At 35.3% G+C, this 14,900-nt stretch overlaps 1 protein-coding gene, 1 non-coding gene and 1 pseudogene across 5 annotated transcripts in view; all 3 read right to left on the bottom strand.

Moving 5' to 3' along the window:
* The window catches only part of BBS9 (Bardet-Biedl syndrome 9), a 466,187-nt gene that overhangs the window by 365,327 nt on the left and 85,960 nt on the right, over positions 1-14,900 (bottom strand). The window lies entirely within an intron of this gene.
* LOC133097028 (nucleolar protein 56-like) lies at positions 10,834-11,726 on the bottom strand (annotated as a pseudogene).
* On the bottom strand, positions 11,645-11,730 carry LOC133097073 (small nucleolar RNA SNORD86). Its single transcript, XR_009701948.1, has one exon. It is a non-coding gene; the product is annotated as a small nucleolar RNA SNORD86 (small nucleolar RNA).

Genomic DNA, 14,900 nt, shown 5'->3' with positions numbered 1-14,900 from the left:
CCAGAGAAGCCATGAAAGTTTTGTAGTTCTAATAGAACAGAGCCAACAGGAAGCCTTCATAAAAGCGATGGGATTTCAGGAGCTATTTAAATGACCTAGCCATGAACCATACTCAAAGAGTCTTTACCACATGCTCAGTATTATATTAGGAGCTGTAAGAAATATAGAACAACAGCAAATAACTACTACTGCCACTTACTGAGCACCTGTTATATTCCCGCCTTTGTGCTAAACATTTATCCAGCATATAGCTATAATCTTTAATAACAATAGTCCCATTTTACACATGAGAAGACTGAAACCCACAGAGCTTAAATAATTTGTCTAATGTCAAAGAATTAAAAAATGACAGCTAGTACTCAAGTCAGAATCTAACTCCATTTTACCGCACTGGATCCATTTTTTTAAAATAACGTAAGTTAACATATAAAATCTAAATGATGTGAAACTGACTAAGCACTATAGAAAATCAAAGAGCCTCATTACAGTGAACTTCCTGGGAAAGGTTTCATGATAGAGGAAGGATGTATCCTACCTCTCAGTTGAGAAGGATACCTAGACTGAGAAGGATAAGTAGAATGAAAAGAGATCAAAGGTAAAAGCAGAGGAAATTTCTGCAAGAGAAAAAGAACATATTAGAAAAAGATACAGAGGCAATTAGACTTGATCCAATGCAATGGATCAAGTTTTACCACCAGGGCATGAAATGTAAAAGCAACAGATTGAAAAGATGACAATAGCTAAGTGATGTTTCCTCAAAAATTATGCCTAAATAATACAGGGAAAAAATTATCTTTTAAAGTTGAAATAACTAGGAAGGGTGGAGATTTCATCAGAATTTAAAATCTGGATGTTTATCTCATTAATCATAACCATGATGACAGAAAAATAAGCATTGTAATTTGAAATACTATTTGCAAGATCTAGGAACAAACTGACAAAGAACCTACCAAAATCATTTTGAAAGAACTTTGGAAATCAGTATTTTTCATTTTCAAAGGCAATGAAAAAATTTTGTGCCTGTGGGGATGGGTGGGTGGAGGCAGGAAAGTTCCATTATGGCAGCCTCATGAAATGAATATTTATTAAAAAGTGTGTCTCATTTCCTGGTGTTAAAATATCATATAGACAAAGCTTTAACATTATACATAAATTGGTAATCAATTACATGTTGAACTGACTGCTAGATTAACACTTTTCTTTACTAAATTACAGTCTGTTCACTAAAATGGTCTGTAGCAGTGTGTGTGTGTCCCTGTGCTCAGTTTTTTCCACCATGCATGACCCAGAGCATTTTCCATCATTCATTATTATAGCAACAAGGGCCCCATGGAGGGTAGTTCTGAATACCATTTCCTCCATTTCTCTGCTGTCTTTTTCTTCCTGTGGAATCTATGTAGCAGAGTAAGTGGAGAAGAAGACTACCATTACTCAGCATGCTACATGTTTTCTGAATCTCTCTATGCTCGTATTTCTTTTACACATTGAGTAAAAATACAAGTGAAGAAATGTAAACGTGACCTGTGGCCAAGCATACATTGCAGTTCAGCATACAGCTGTCAAAAATACTTGGTCTTTCTCCAAGTCTGAAAAACACATGAAAAACAGCTGTACAGGTAGTCAAAAAGGCAGACAGGAAACATCAAGAGACTTATACGTAAGAACAGAAGAGTCCAAAAGTCTGTGGAACTTCCGCTCGTTTTATGCATGCAGAGAAAAAGGTTTTGTTGTTGTTGTTACAGAAAAACTGAAACACTAACTTATTAATCTTTATTGCAAACTTAACTCAAAAATGATACAACATGTTTGCTATGAGCACAGACACAAAAATGTTCAGAGTAGGATTTCAACAGATATTGACTTAAAAACAATGGTAGATGGATTTCTAGAGCTTGCAGGATAGTAAATTTGCCATTAAATATCATTTTTGTGCCTTTTCACTCATATCATTATAGAAATAAAACTATCACCATTGTTTTGAGATACATGCTACTATTTGGCTATGCTTAAAAATTAATAATTGGTAATTAATTGAATAAAAGAATAGCTAACTTCTTTATTATTACTCTCTCCCTCATATTCTTTTCTATTTGAGCATTTGAAAAGTAATTAGTGTGTAATAATAATGCAATATTCAAGTAGATTCAAAGTTTAACGCCTTAGTTATAAATAAATAAATAAATAAAATTTATTTAAAGCCCTAAGAAAACAGAGGAAATCAACAAATAGGATACATGTGTTGAGCTAAATGGCTAATATTTTTAAATATGTAACACAGAAAAATTACACAAATTCTCAACTATTATTCAAGTGTTACGCCAATAAATAATTCAGGAGACTAATTAAGACTGAGGAAAATAAAAATTGGGTCTACATACTAATTCTTCCTATGAACTTGACTTTTGACATTTTAATGTTCTCATTTTAATAGGAATTTTAATAGCCTCACAAAGACCACTAGTGTGTGTTCCACTAAGCTATTTATCACTATTTTCCCCCCTAAACTGTGAACAAGGTTAATAACATATTATAAAGAAATTACAACCATTCATTAAATTAGCATTACATGTGATAGATTCAATATGAATGCAATGTTAGAGTTTAAAAGAAGGCCCTAAACATTATATTATCACTTGCATCCACAAAATATTGGGTGAATTACTTTGTCAGATGTAATGATCATGAAAGGTTTGATAACATTCTCCAGAATTCACATTCATTCAACAAATTCCACAAACATTTGCTATACCTAGTATATGCTAGGAGAGACGGTCGCTACCCTCAGAAAGTTCAGTGAATACGGGAGTTATAACAGTGTAAGAACAGAGGCATACAAAGGCTATGGAAGCATGATTAATAGTATCTGGAAGAATCAAGAGAAGCTTCAGAACAGAAATAACACTTGGGTTTTGCAGGCTGAGAAAGAGTTTGCCAGACGTTCAGAGACGCAAAAGCAGAAGGCACACCACTCAGAGACTTGGATTATAGGATTACAAGAAAGCTCTGTTTGAAGAGGAATAAGATCAGTAAACTCTGAGGGAGGGCGTTGAGTGGAGGGAGATACTGCTGATGAAGATGGCAGGCATGCTCATCAGAACTGATGGCAAAGCCACAACTTAAGTCCACATTTGCTGCAACCTTATTTTAGCCCTGAAAGCTCTATCAAATTTCCTCATCTGTACAGCAGGCGTATGAGGAGAAGATTGTAATGATGCTACTGTAAGGATAAAATACAATAAAAATGCATACTGGCTGGTACCTAATAAGCATTCAATAAATGGTAAATGTTTGATATTACTGGATGACCAGTTTCCTTACAGACCAAATTATGTGAAAAACTTAAAATTGAGAGGAAAAAAATCCTTCAGACCAAAAAGGATAAAATTTAATGTGGGAAGGAGTACACACCAAATCAGAAATTCACCCTTTTTGCCAAAGCAAAGGATTTTTAAGACTTCAAGAACTATGGAAAATCTCTCAAAACCTAGGTCTGTGTGAACTGCTGTCTATTCAAGATGATTTTATGTCTATTCTAAGTATACTTTCCTCAAAACAGCAATTTCTCTAACATGATAACTATTGAAGAAATCTCTAAAGAAGTACATTATGGGTGTGTCAGAAAGCTCTATTTGGGAATGAGCTGTCTCTGCCTCTGTACCATCCCCCAACACACACATACCCATTTTCTTCCCCTACCCCCCACCCTGCCTCTTTTATTGACGTTTTTTGCAGGATGACCCTGAGTGACATATGAAAGACAAGATAGATGATATCATACAGCAGAGCCCATTATTTATTAGCATTCCTTTCTTCTCTCTCATCCAAAAGGAAAATTCTTAAAGGGTGAGTATAATGTTGGAGATATATTTTTTTAAATAACTGGTTTCAAAGTGAGGTAAACTTCTCAAGGTAATAACCAGCCATGATAAGAAATCCAGAAAACTCTCCCCAAAAAATAATTTTAAAATTGAAAAAAAATTTAAATACCTCTTCATTTTGTACAAACATTCCTCATTTGCAATATTATCAGTCCAATAAAGCAAAAACACCAAAAGCTAAATATTTGCTTTTTATATATTGTTAACTCTCAATCCTAAAATCGTCATTGTATCAAAAGAAGGAATAAGAAAAAACTGTAGTCTACACTGAATTCACTATAACCAATTAAATTAGGTTGTGAAAAAAATAACTAAAGCCAGGAAATTCTCAGCTGAGGTTCAACTTCATCTAAACTCATACAATTTTAAAATGCAAATCAAAATGAATTTGGGATAATGACAACAATGACTTTAAGTTTCCTGAACTGTCAATTCTTATCACAAAGTTTGATGTGCCGCTTAACCATTGTTTGGTCTGTTAAATGTCCTTGGATTCTTCTAAAAGAAGCAGTTAAAATACCGTATCTTGAATAAAAGTCATGAAAACAAATATACCAAAGTTATCATCTTAATATACAGATGGAATCACATTGTCAACCCACTCAAAAACTTCAAAGGTACACCAGTGTCTCCAGAAATAAGTAGAAATTAATAAGCAGGATATCCAAAGAACTCTTCAGTGTATCCGCTAAATGAACTTCGACTACTCCTTCTCATCCAGTCCCAACCACCAAATACTTCAGGTAACATAAGCTTGCCCTAAATGCCCTTATGCATTTGTTACTCTAGTTCAATTCACCTCAGATATCATTCCCCCATCTTAACCTCATAAAATCCTTCTACATATCCTCCATCCCCAGCACCCAACCATTCTGAAGCTTTCTCCAATCCCCTTTAGGCATAAATAACGCACTCTTCCTCTATTCTTTCTTAGTACATTCTGCATCACTGCCTATTAGTACTGACAATATTTTTCCTGGTGATACAGCTAAATTTGGCATATTTCTCTCCCCTCCTCAACTCCCATAAATGAAGCATAAAATCCTTGAAGGTAAGTCGATTTTGTTTTCACGGTCTGGCTCACAGCATTGAGTATAGTCCCTTATATGTCAGTGCTCCAAAAATATCTGTTCAAGTCAACTGAACTCACATGGAAGTAGAAAACCATGTCAAACTGTAATACTAGGTATCAGGATGCCAATGATCATCAAGTGGGTCAAGATATTTGATAATATTACCATAGTCACATGAAAACCCCTTGAGATTTGGCATTATGCTTTATTCACCACACCTTCCCACCCCAAATAGTCCCTAGTATATAGTAGAGATCAATAAATAATCATTCAATGAATGAATGAATAGCAGCAAAGTAAAAGTGGTACGGAAAAGGCCCTAAAACAATTAGTTTTAACCTGTGACACTTAAGAAGCTGAAATTCTAAATTATTTCAGGGCTTAGTACTATGTCAAAAGACAAAGTATTCATTGTATGTGCAACATTAGATACACTACGAAATACTCTGCTCTGAAGAAAGATAAAGCCTAATAGAAAGACACAAGAAATAAAGGTGGGGTGGGAAAGGATGGCAAAAGGAAAATATATAAGTGAGAAGGGAAATCACTTAACCATAAAGAATAAATTGTGGCAGCCCAGAGAGGATACCAAAGAAACAGAATGATCTTTAAATCCATCAGTATTTCATAAAACTCTAACTGCAAAAACATACACAGATTAAGCCTTAAAACTTTAGTAATTATTAGAGCCCTGGGTACAAAGTCTTTCTCTGGGTAATAGGAAACAAGGGATTATTACCAGCAGGAAAAGCACCCCCCAAAAGGGTACTGAATAGGATACTCTCTGGCTATTCCTTGTTCTTAGAGCAGGATGGTATATTATAAAGGAATAAATTGAGCAAAGATGGGAAAAGTATCAAATGTAGCATAAAGTATTAATATGTAGTGGAAAGAGCAATGATTTTGAATCAAAAAGACAACCTGGTAATGTTTTAATCCTGCTCTGACACATTCTAGATACGTGACTTTGGCTATTTTGTTTAATTTTGTTCACTCTGTTTCTTCACATGCAAAATAAACCCTATCACAATCTCTATACCCCACTGGGTTGCTGTAAAGATACGGAACATATGCAAACTATCCAGTTCAGGACCTGGAACATGGTAGGAATGCATGCCAATCTTAATTCCAAATACAGCACACTTAAAAAAATAATCAAACCAACTTTCCCTAGTACCTACACTTATATCTTGAATATCAGATACAGTAGTTTAGTCATTAAGTCTCACTCCTTAGGTGTAAAAGGGAAGTAAACATCTCAGGGAAAAGTTAGGAAAAAAGGTGACCAGGAAGTTGGAAATGGTTCAGTTCAGAAGTTCCAATCTTTATTTGCTAAAGTAGTTGGCTCTTGAATTTCACCGATCTATAAAATTTCAGAAACTACTGGGGAACATCATAGGTTGTCAACCTTGTAAACTGCCCAATAAGGATATTTAAAAAAAAAAAAAAAAAAAGTAAAGACTATCATCACCAACATTTTCTACAAAGACAATGTAAAACGAATAAGTAGGAAGTAGAAAATGTTAGTCCTCAATATAGCCCTTTAACTGAACAAATTTTAGCTTTATGAAAAATTTACTTCTTTAGCTAATTTTTTTTCATTACTTTAAGACCATTTAAAACTTTAACGGGGCATAGCATTTGCAAACCACTAGTTTATCCTAGCATGAACCACTTTTAAAGAACCCCCGTACCAGCACTTAAATACCAGTAGCATAAAAAAAACTCAGAAAACAAGCACAAAAAGTTTTCCCGTTAGAAGAAGAAAGGAAAAACTGGTTCCAAAACCTATTCAGGCCTCGGTTAGGTGAGGAAACAAGCATTTTCCATAATATGCTGGCTCTTTACAAGAGCCACCACTGTCAGACTTCTGGAATCAAAAAGTGAGGCAAAGGCTCCCCCTGCTGACAAGTAGACAAAGAATCTAACCCTATCAAAAGGCTTTTCAAAAATCTTTCCAATACTGACTGGATATCGCATGGGCTTTTACTATTCTCTATCAAAGACTAGTTTTACTTTATATCCTAAAACACTGGAATATAGCTCCATCTGATAAAAATGTGAAAGACATTTATAACCAGGTAATACTCCGTATACATTTCACTAAATCTTTCTAAACCAGCTTTCAAATTTCTTGGTGTCTGCTCTATGCTCTAAAGCTTAACTGAGCTAGAATGTCATACAGAGAGGAAATTTAAAAAGGCTAAAGAAACGAGGTGGGTTTCAAGAGGTTACGCAGAACAAAGGTAGCAATCTATGAATGCATTAACGGCCTTCTCTCACAGAAATCTCATGAGATTAAAAGAAGCAAATTAAAGACTTCAAAATTAACAATAATAGCAGGTTACAAGCACTGGCCCATATATTATTAACACATCCAACTCTAGCAACTATTCTATAACTTGGGAAGATCAAGAACTATTGTTCTCATTTGACTATAGAGAGACCTAAGGCTCAGGAAAGTTCGATGTTTGTTAAGGACACACAGCTGGTGAGTAGCAGAGGCAGAATTCAACCCTATACATCTTCTAATCTTCATTCTGCTTCTCCAAATGAAAACTATGCATAAAGTAGATACTCTAATGACATAATCTCTAAATTCCTTTCTGATTTCAAATTTAACATGGCCTAACATCACAAATGCACTTGGTATGCTTATAAGTAACATCAGATTTAAGTAGAAAATGTTAAATATTTCACTTTGGCAGACAAAACTTGATATAGCTGCTTGGTAAATTCTTTGCTATAATTTATTTATTCTTGTCTTATTTCTAAAAGGATTGCTTGCAAAGGTAAATAAAACTAAACAAATTCTAAACTAAGTAGATGAGGAGAACAGCAGATAAAACCCTGATTCTCCCACTAAAATTACTGAATAAAATGTTTGTTAAAAGCAGCATTTTTGAGTATATCAATATGCTGCCCCCCCCTTAAAAAAAGGTAAATAAAGTTCAGAAGCCAAACACTAAGTGAACGTGAGAACCCACAAAGGTAAACAGAACCCCTGGGGCAATCTCTTAAATCATATACCCACAGCATCAGTTTTCATAGTCTCAAAATAACATGTGGTAAAGGAGAAAAACCTTAGAGCCCACTCTAGGTGGGAAATCCAATTGATCCTGTACATTATCTTTCTCCGCCCTGGTATAAAGCTAAGACCACAAAGGGCTCTACCCTTAGTGTAGGGAGAACTTAGAACTAGCATTCCCCCCACCCCCACCCAAGCCCAAGAGAAAGCAAAATAAAATGCATATCTCAAAACTTGGAACGAGATAAAGGAAAAAAATCTCTCCTAAGAATTCACAAACCCCAAGCTGATCTTAATGTGGGTTTTCAGACCAAATTCACTCTATTGACTTGCCCAAGAAGCCTCAATCTGTGAAGTTAGTAAAAGTGATCCTGGGTTAGAAGTACCACCAAATCCCTGGCAAAAGACAACTCAAATATTTGAAGGGACACACCCATCATTCCCATGGATAAAGTTCCAAGAATATGACCTCACAGGCAAAAATCACAATATACAAGGAATTGGAGGCAATATGAGCAAGAGACAGCAAAAATAATAGCACAATCGGAAATGCAAAGACTTCATTTACTGAAATTATCAACAGAGAATAAAAGTACTACATTTTATGTTTAAGGAAATAAAAACAGGTATTAAAAATATGAATAAAAGATTTTATCAATCACCAAGCAGATTTTTAAAAGGACCAAATAAACTTTGAGAAATAATAAATATAATAACTAGACTTAACAAAGTTAATAAAACTCCAAGAGTAGTTTCAATAGAAATTAGTCTCCGAATAGCAGTGATTTAGGAAACAGGAAAATACATCTAAGAAATAATCTAGAATGCATTAGTAAGAAACATAGAGACAGAAAATACAAGTGCAGTTAAGAGACTTGAACAATAGCATAAGATGGTCTAACATGTATCTAATTGGATTTTCATTAAGAGATAATGGAGAGAATATGAAAGAGGCAATATTCAAAGAAATAATAGCTGAAGATTTTCCAGAATTGTTGAAAGGCACTAATCCTAAGACCAGGTTTAAGCCAAATAAATTCCAAATAGGATAAGTAAAAATAAATCCTCCCTTAGATACCCAACAGAGAAACTGCAGAACACCAAAGCCAAAGAGAATTTCTTAAAAGCAATAGAGAAAAGACAGATTAACTAGCAAAAGAATAACAGCTAGAACAAAAGTTGACCTCTTAACACCAGTGGAAGCCAGAATAGAGCAGAATATTATCTTTTGTGTAGCAAGAAAAATAACTATCAACATAACATTATATTCCCAGACTTCCTCCCATTCCCTCCAAAAAAAAAAATTTTATGTTATTACAAAGATTCCATTCACAATAGCAACCAAAGCAATTAAGTTCCTAACACACTGACTCTAACTCACCTTTCAGATCTTAACTTCCTTAGGAAGGCCAAATTAGGCAATATACACCTAAAATATACCCTCGTTATCATGGCATCTTTTCCTTCATAGCACTTGTGATTTTATACCTATTTCTATGATTATCTACTGACTGTGTATTTCCCTCTCCAAACTTAATGAGGCCATAGACCTCTATACTTATCACCATATTGTTTACCACCGTGCTTGGCACATAAGTGAAAGGAAAGAAGGAAGGAAAGAGGCAAGGAAGATATAACCAACAAATAAACAACTAATATAGATAAAAAGTAAAATTTTTACTAGAAGACATAAAAGGACAGCTAAATAAATAGTAAGACATATTATATTCCTGGATGGGAAGAATTAATATATAAACATGTCAGTTATGCACTAAAATAATCTATAGATTTGATGCAATGCCAGACAAAATTCCAGCATGATTTTTTCATGGAACGCAATAAACTATTTTTCAAACCTGAAAGGAAAGTGAAAAAAAAGCAAGAATAACCTATAAATATTTAAAAACAAGACCAATAAAGAATGATTACTCCTCCCACATATCAAAACATACTATACATTAAATTTTTTATATACAGTATTGGCATTCTTTATAGATACACTATTTATGGACAAATAAATCAAGGGAAAGGAATAGAGTCTAAGAGCAAATTACAGATTATACGGGAATTTAGCATATAAGAAAATTAGCATTTCAAATTATAAAAAGAATATTCATAAATGGTTCTTGGACAACAGGGTATACACTTGGGAAAAAAATTAAATTAGAGCCCTACTATATAAGATACCTAAAAATAAATTCCAGAAGAGTTAAGAAAACATATGAAAATATTTTAGAATCGTAGTATAGGAAAGGTCTTCATTAGAATGATACAAAGATCAGAAGCCACAACAAAAAAGATCAAAACGTTTAACATCATAAAAAATTAAAGTATTTGTCCCATTAAGTAAATGAACAAGGTTAAAATAATCATTCACAGGACACAACCTGGGGCAAATTACTTAATCTTGCCAAGCCTAAATTTTCTTGTGCCTGAAATGAAAATAATGACCTGATTTACAGGGTTGCTTTGAGAATTAAATGAGAAAGTTAAGGTTAAATCCTTAGCACAGTCTTAGGTGGTAGCACCTGGCAAGTGCCCAATAAATATTTTTTGCTACTATTTTAAATTATGAAAATTTAACATATCACTTTTGCCCATTAAGTGGAGATTTTGAACTTTTTAAAAAATGATAATACATGATGTTGGCACAGATATTACACATAGCTGAGAAAAGGGTATATTTGGCCCATCTCCCTGACATAAAACAATTTATAATGTGTATCAAAAGCTTTTTGTCTCAGTACCTAGTCTTAGGATTTTTTTTCTGAAAATGTTTTTATTTTTATTGGACTATAGGGGATGGATTGAGAAATATCTCTGCAAGCTATGCCCCACTAGGGAAATGTCCATTCTAATTTTCCTGGGACAGCTTTCATAGCTTTTTCTTTTTCTTGGACCTGCTGCTCTTGCTGGCAGCGGCCTCTTCAGGTCCACTGATGAGTGGCTCCTCCTTGGAAGAGAATTTCCTCTTTTTCGTGGGGACACTCTTTGTTTCCTGACTCTTCAGGGTCACTAACTGGTTCCTCTTTGGGCAAAGATTTCTTCCTGTTGTGAAGACTTCCACTGCCAGCTGTCTCTTCGAGATCACTACTAACCAGCTCCTCCTTGGAAAAAGATTTCTTTTTCTTGGGTTTGGAGGAGACGGATGGGTCTTCTATTTCATTCTCCTGAGGAGCCTCCTAGGGCTTTTGCTTTTGCTTCTTTTTGGGTCTTTCACTTATCTCCTCAACACCCCTCTGGAGTACTACTGCTGTTTTCTGAAGATGCCAGGGAAATTGCAGCCAGCCATTTCTTTTCCTTCTTAAAGTGTTACTTCTCCTGTTTCTCCAGCTTCCTAGTAATCTCAGCAGCCGCTTCCTCTGAACCATTACCTCCTTCATGACATCCAGATTCTTTTGTGGAATCTCTCCAGTCTCACAGAAGGACAGCTGCTCCACAACTTGTTCTAGAAGCTTCTCCCCAAATACACTGGTGGGTACCTCAGAGAAGCAATCAATTCATGAGGCAATACTGCATTTGTTTGCCAGGTATCAGGAGATGCAGCCTTTGTTCTTAGCAGCTGCTCAACTAATGAAGGTAGAGTGGAAAATGAGTCCATACTTTGGGATGTTAGCACTTGTCTTCAGGGCTCGGGAAATGTGGTCCTTTTGCTGGGCCCAGGGAATCACTCAGACACCAGGACTGGCCATCACCCCCATAGCAGAGGCCTGTATAGGTCAGGGAGCCCTGGTAAAACATCACCATGATCCCCATAGTTTAGAATTTTAGAAGAAAAAAAAAAGTCCTAGGATTCTAGTAGAAAAGTAATTGCTAGGGGCTGGGGATAGAGGAAATAGGGAGAGGTTGGTAAAAGGGTACAAATTTTCAACTATGAAATGAATAAGGCCTGAGGATCTAATGTAAAACATGTAGTTGATAGCACTGTATTGTAAAATTAAAAGTTGTTAAGAGAGTAGAACTTAGATGTCCTCACCAAAAAAAAAGAGATAAATATGTGAGTTGATGGATGTGTTTGAAATGGGGGAGAATGCTTATTTTTCTGAATTTTTGAATTTTATTTTATTTTTTTATACAGTAGGTTCTTATTAGTTATCCATTTTATACATATTAGTGTATATATGTCAATCCCAAACTCCCAATTCATCACACCACCACCACCCCCCTGCCACTTTCCCCCCTTGGTGTCGGTACGTTTGTTCTCTACATCTGTGTCTCTACTTCTGCCCTGCAAACTGGTTCATCTGTACCATTTTTCTAGGTTCCACATGTATGTGTTAATGTACGATATTTGTTCTTCTCTTTCTGACTTATTTCACTCTGTATGACAGTCTCTAGATCCATCCATGTCTCTACAAATGACCCAATTTCATTCCTTTTTATGGCTAAGCAATATTCCATTGTGTATATGTGCCACATCTTCTTTATCCATTCGTCTGTCGATGGGCATTTAGGTTGCTTCCATGACCTGGTTATTGTAATTAGTGCTGCAATGAATATTGGGGTGCATGTGTCTTTTTGAATTATGGTTTTCTCTGGGTATATGCCCAGTAGTGGGATTGCTGGGTCATATGGTAATTCTATTTTTAGTTTTTTAAGGAACCTCCATACTGTTCTCCATAGTGGCTGTATCAATTTACATTCCCACCAACAGTACAAGAGGGTTCCCTTTCCTCCACTCCCTCTCCAGCATTTGTTGTTTGTAGATTTTCTGATGATGCCCATTCTAACTGGTGTGAGGTGATACCTCATTGTAGTTTTGATTTGCAGTTCTCTAATAATTAGTGATGTTGAGCAGCTTTTCATGTGCTTCTTGACCATCTGTATGTCTTCTTTGGTAAAATGTCTATTGAGGTCTTCTGCCCATTTTTGGATTGGGGTGTTTGTTTTTTAATATTGAGCTGCATGAGCTGTTTATATATTTTGGAGATTAATCCTCTGTCTGTTGATTCATTTGCAAATATTTTCTCCCATTCTGAGGGTTGTCTTTTCGTCTTGTTTGTAGTTTCCTTTGCTGTGCAAAAGCTTTGAAGTTTCATTAGGTCCCATTTGTTTATTTTTGTTTTTATTTCCATTACTCGAGGAGGTGGATCAAAAAAGATCTTGCTGTGATTTATGTCAAAGAGTGTTCTTCCTATGTTTTCCTCTAAGAGTTTGATAGTGTCCAGTCTTATATTTAGGTCTCGAATGCATTTTGAGTTTATTTTCGTGTATGGTGTTAGGGAGTGTTCTGATTTCATTCTTTTACATGTAACTGTCCAGTGTTCCCAGCACCACTTATTGAAGAGACTGTCTTTTCTCCATTGTATATCCTTGCCTCCTTTGTCATAGATTAGTGGACCATAGGTGAGTGGGTTTATCTCTGGGCTTTCTATCCTGTTCCATTGATCTATATTTCTGTTTTTGTGCCAGTACCATATTGTCTTGATTACTGTAGCTTTGTAGTATAGTCTGAAGTCAGGGAGTCTGATTCCTCCAGCTCTGTTTTTATCCCTCAAGACTGCTTTGGCTATTTGGGGTCTTTTGTGTCTCCATACAAATTTTAAGATTTTTTGTTCTAGTTCCGTAAAAAATACCATTGATAATTTGATACGGATTGCATTGAATCTGTAGATTGCTTTGGGTAGTAGAGTCATTTTCACAATGTTGATTCTTCCAATCCAAGAACATGGTATATCTCTCCATCTGTTGGTATCATCTTTAATTTCTTTCATCAGTGTCTTATAGTTTTCTGCATACAGGTCTTTTGTCTCCCTAGGTATTTTATTCTTTTTGTTGCAGTGGTAAATGGGAGTGTTTCCTTAATTTCTCTTTCCGATTTTTCATCATTAGTGTATAGGAATGCAAGAGATTTCTGTGCATTAATTTTGTATCCTGCAACTTTACCAAATTCATTGATTAGCTCTAGTTTTCTGGTGGCATCTTTAGGATTCTCTATGTATAGTATCATGTCATCTGCAAACAGTGACAGTTTTATTTCTTCTTTTCCGATTTGGATTCCTTTTATTTCTTTTTCTTCTCTGATTGCCGTGGCTAGGACTTCCAAAACTATGTTGAATAATAGTGGTGAGAGTGGACATCCTTGTCCTGTTCCTGATCTTAGAGGAAATGCTTTCAGTTTCTCACCATTGAGAATGATGTTTGCTGTGGGTTTGTCAGATATGGCCTTTATTATGTTGAGGTAGGTTCCCTCTATGCCCACTTCCTGGAGAGTTTCTACCATAAATGGGTGTTGAATTTTATCAAAAGCTTTTTCTGCATCTATCAAGATGATCATACGGTTTTTATTCTTCAATTTGTTAATATGGTGTACCACATTGACTGATTTGCGTATATTGAAGAATCCTTGCATCCCTGAGATAAATCCCACTTGATCATGGTTTATGATCCTTTTAATGTGTTGTTGGATTCTGTTTGCTAGTATTTTGTTGAGGATTTTTGCGTCTATATTCATCAGTGACATTGGTCTGTAATTTTCTTTTTTTGTAGTATCTTTGTCTGGTTTTGGTATCAGGGTGATGGTGGCCTCGTAGAATGAGTTTGGGAGTGTTCCTTCCTCTGCAATTTTTTGCAAGAGTTTGAGAAGGACGGGTGTTAGCTCTTCTCTAAATATTTGATAGAATTCACCTGTGAAGCCATCTGGTTCTGGACTTTTGTTTGTTGGAAGATTTTTTCAACACAGTTTCAATGTCATTACTTGTGATTGGTCTGTTCATATTTTCTATTTCTTCCTGGTTCAGCCTTGGAAGGTTATACCTTTCTAAGAATTTGTCCATTTCTTCCAGGTTGTCCATTTTATTGGCATAGAGTTGCTTGTAGTAGTCTCTTAGGATGCTTTGTATTTCTGTGGTGTCTGTTGTAACTTCTCCTTTTCCATTTCTAATTTTATTGATTTGAGTCCTCTCCCTCTTTTTCTTGATG

The sequence above is a fragment of the Eubalaena glacialis genome, chromosome 8, assembly GCF_028564815.1.
Source record: "Eubalaena glacialis isolate mEubGla1 chromosome 8, mEubGla1.1.hap2.+ XY, whole genome shotgun sequence".
In the NCBI taxonomy this organism is placed as follows: Eukaryota; Metazoa; Chordata; class Mammalia; order Artiodactyla; family Balaenidae; genus Eubalaena; species Eubalaena glacialis.
Note: the sequence above shows the minus strand (reverse complement) of the source record. Positions and strands in the feature narration are given on the sequence as shown.